Source organism: Alosa sapidissima, chromosome 5 (genome assembly GCF_018492685.1).
Source record: "Alosa sapidissima isolate fAloSap1 chromosome 5, fAloSap1.pri, whole genome shotgun sequence".
Lineage (NCBI taxonomy): Eukaryota > Metazoa > Chordata > Actinopteri > Clupeiformes > Clupeidae > Alosa > Alosa sapidissima.
The window spans coordinates 10,514,941-10,519,342 of NC_055961.1; the positions used below are offsets into that span (position 1 = coordinate 10,514,941).

Genomic DNA, 4,402 nt, shown 5'->3' on the forward strand with positions numbered 1-4,402 from the left:
CCCAACACGACGCTTCATGGTCAGCTACGTCATGAGGCTGCTTTGCGCCAGATAAACACCAGGCCTCGTAGTCAGTTACGCTGTGACACTGCACAAGGCTGTGTGTGATGTGAAATACTCTTTGTGTTTACTTGTCATAGCTAAAGTTTATCACTGACTCAACATGCACACACACACATGCACACACACATGCACACACACATTGACAATGTGATCTCACCACCGCCGATTGACTAACCATTAGACATGTTGGCTCAAACACACTCTCTTGTTTGTGCTATTAAATGAAACAAAATCACTAGGCCCTGACACAGACACACACAGGCAAACACACTCAGACACACACACACAAATGTGCACGCACACACACACACACACGCACAAATGCGCACACAAACACACTCACACACACACACACACACACACACAAATGTGCACACAAACACACTCACACAGTTATGCCATCCTTCTGCGGTTTATATAAATATTTTTTTAAGCGTGTAGCGGTAGTCGCACTCCAGTCTGACGTGCCTCTGTGTGTGTGTGTGTGTGTGTGTGTGTGTGTGTGTGTCAGACAGACAGACTCCAACGTGTGTGAAGAGTGTGTGTGTGACACACCACCATATCTGTGCTTTATGTTTTAGCGCTTGGTACAGCACACACCTGCCCAGACCAGGAAGCAGGAAGCTAGAACTGCTCACCTCTCCTCCACAGCCCCTTCAAGGGGGGGAGAACATTCTAGAGCGCATACCTGCATGGGTGATTACCACAGCCTCACAAAGATCGGCCGTACCCTCTTTTGGTGGAGAAGGAAGTTGGTGGAAAGTCTAGAACCCTGCACCGTCCCTAAGGGGTTAACGAGAGCGAGACCGGATGGTCAGCGTTCATGAAAAATATTTATTTAAGGCAATCCGTACACGCCACAGCAGATTAAGCAGCCAGACTGCACTCCTGTGAGAGTTTGAACTGCAGCGGCCATTTTACTGGGGCAGGGAACAGGGGACAGAGAGGTAGAGGGGAAGATGGAGGGAGGGAGGGGGGTGGAGAGATGGAGGGAGGGAGGATGGAAGAGAGGGGAGGAGGGAGAGATGGAGGGAGGGACAGAGAGAGAGGGGGAGAGATGGAAGGAGAGATATATGGAGTAGACAGGGATCCTGAGAGAGAGAGGGAGACAGAGAGGGAGAGAGAGAGGGAGAGTTCTGCAGAGGTGCCTGAGTTGTATGCTTCTGCAGAGTGGGGACAGTAGAGAGAAAGGAAGGACGAGACATGCCACATTCAGAGAGACTGAGCAATTATGAGATGAGACGAGACTAGATGAGACGAGACTAGATGAGACGAGACTAGATGAGACGAGATAGATCCAGTGGTTGTCTTTACCCCTGATTGTCCGCAACACTGCTTATGACTCCCAATTACTTAATGCACAACAGGCAACGTTTCGACCCTGCTGGGACAGCTACAGTCTAAACCACTGGCTAGACCCGACACTACAGTCTAAACCACTGGCTAGACCCAACACAACTACAGTCTAAAGGCTAGACCCAACACTACAGACTAAACCACTGGCTAGACCCAACACAACTACAGACTAAACCACTGGCTAGACCCAACACAACTACAGACTAAACCACTGGCTAGACCCAACACAACTACAGACTAAACCACTGGCTAGACCCAACACAACTACAGACTAAACCACTGGACTAGACCCAACACAATTACAGTCTAAACCACTGGCTAGACCCAACACAACTACAGTCTAAACCACTGGCTTCAGATAGCAGCCAGATAGAGTGTGTGCGTGAGAGGGAGTGACAGGGTGAGATGTGAAGTAGGTTTGAGTGTGTGCGTGTGTGAGTGTTTTGTTTGATTAGATGGAGTTTAATTAGAGTTTTAATTAAATGCCATATCTCATTGCTGATTCTCTTAAGAGGCTGAGAACTGCACATGGAGAGGAGAGGAGAGGAGAGGGTGGGGAGGAGAGGAGAGGAAGGGAGGAAAGGAAGGGAGGAGAGAAGAGGGAGGGAGAAGAGGGAGGGAGGAGAAGAGAGGAAAGGAAGAGTGGAGAGGAAGGGAGGAGAGAATAGGGAGGGATGAGAGGGAGGGAGGAGAGGGGAAGGAGAGGAAGGAAAGGAGAGGAAGGAGAGAGGGAGGAAGAGAGAAGTGGTGATGGAGGACAGAAAAAAGGAGGAGAGGAGGTAGTTGGTATCTGAATACATGGGGGTGAGAAACAGCCTCCTTAGCTGAGACAAACAGCTAGAGACACTTTAACAGCACTGCCTCCCTCAGTGGTTGTTACAGTGAAATCTCTTACAGCACTGCATGATACAGTGGTCTCTATGACAGCACTGCATGATACAGTGGTCACTATGACAACGCTGCATGATACAGTGGTCACTATTACAGCACTGCATGATACAGTGGTCACTATGACAACGCTGCATGATACAGTGGTCACTATTACAGCACTGCATGATACAGTGGTCTCTATGACAGCACTGCATGATACAGTGGTCACTATGACAACGCTGCATGATACAGTGGTCACTATTACAGCACTGCATGATACTGTGGTCACCCAGTGGTCTACCTGGCAGAAGAGGGTGACACAGGAATCAATTGTCGCTCCCATCCCATCCCGAGCCCACACAAATACTCCCGTCATATCCCGATCACGTGACTGCCCCCTCCAAAAAATCCTGTCCTGCAAAATCCTGAGAGAAAGGCTCCCGAATCCCGTTTCGTTCCCTATGTTGTCTAAAGCATTGGTTCCCAAAGGGTTGGTCGCAGGAGATTTATTTGGGTCGCCAGCATAGTGACAATTTATGTTGTGTAATAGGCCTAGCTTATACCTTATATAGCTTAGGAACTCCCTCTGTGCATTTTTGCATTTAGAATCTTTGAAACTGGGTCGAACACCGCCAGAGCGTGGATATCACTCACAAAATGAAACAATATTTCTGTCGGGCGTCTACCATGGACCTCACAGTTGCAAAATGCAAGGGACATGAATCAGTCTATATTTGCATGAACAATAACGGACATCAGCTCTTCAACATGGCCCATTAAAATCTAGAAAGTATAATTTTAAATCGTAAAAAAATCCTGCTGTCAACAATAGACTAAGCAGACATCCATAGATCGGACATAAGGTTTATTTGTGTCATAGACTGCAGATAGGCCTCTTTAAAGTTAATAGCAGTCTCCTCACATTCCATCTTATTTCGGATTTAAAACACACAAAAGTGCATTAGATTAGCCTATAATTTAAATGGACATGTAAACGCTATTTCCTCTTTCCAATCTCGCAAACTTCACTATAGTAAAGCTGCATTTACTAGCAGTTTCCCATAACAACCACCACATAGTTGAGGTGAAGTGGGTTATTAAGATCGACTTTGAACACAGTGAGCCATACAACTTGACAATTACACTGGGCCCTATCATGACATTCTAAAGCGATCACTCGTCAAAAGTTTATTCAAATTTAGTAGGATGTCCAGTTCACATTGAGAGGGGTTTTGTTATCAAGGGCCCTATCATGACATTCTAAAGTGCATCGTCACTCGTCAAAAGTCTATTCAAATTTAGTAGAATGTCCAGTTCACATTGGGAGGGGTTTCGTCAGGGATGGATTACTGCACGGGCCTACCGGGCCCAGGCCCAGGGGCCCAAGGGGTCAGGGGGCCCTGAAGCCCAAGCCTTTGCATGGAATCATTGCCTCAATATCAACAAATCAGGATGTAGGCTATGAATCTGATTGAATTTAGTATTGGCCATCCCCAAAATGCACCAGAATACAGGAAATCACATCAAACAAATTAAAAAATTTCTGGGGGAGGACCCCCAACCCCCCCTCCCACATATACGACAATAAGTGGGGGGCCCTTAATACATCTGGGCCCAGGGGCCCGAAAGTTCATAATCCGCCCCATGGGTTTCGTTATCAAAAGTGGAGCGCATGGCGCAACAAGGTGTTCCTAGGTTTTTTAGTCAGTCATATGGGTGTGTTTGGGGCGTAACACATAACATCTGGCATTCCCTTTAACAGCGCAAAGCGCGATATGTCAAATAAATGCATCGGTATTTTGGCATTCAATGGCACATTTGAAGGAGGCTGCTTGCAAGACCGTATGGAATAGTCATTCCACTAAACCATGCTTTACTAAAACCTAGCATAGCCTTCACGCATTTGCACTCGTCTATTATTTGAACTCATTGGCAAAGTGAAACTAACTTCACCAAGGTGTCAGTCAATGACAAGACAGTTATATGCAGTTACTTTCACTATTGACTGACAATGGGTTACCATCGAAAACATAGGCTGAAAAAAGCAACACTTACCCAAATATTGCTCAAATGACTGAACAAAACAACATTTATCCTGCAGAGGAGTTGCTTA

The 4,402-nt window shown here is 46.6% G+C and overlaps 1 long non-coding RNA gene across 1 annotated transcript in view; it reads left to right on the forward strand.

Annotated features, from left to right (window-relative positions):
* The first annotated feature begins 2,611 nt into the window (after positions 1-2,611).
* LOC121708722 overlaps positions 2,612-4,402 on the forward strand; it is a 19,345-nt gene continuing 17,554 nt past the window's right edge. Inside the window, exon 1 of the long non-coding RNA XR_006031748.1 lies at positions 2,612-2,738. This is a non-coding gene — a long non-coding RNA (uncharacterized LOC121708722). The remainder of the gene's footprint in view (positions 2,739-4,402) is intronic.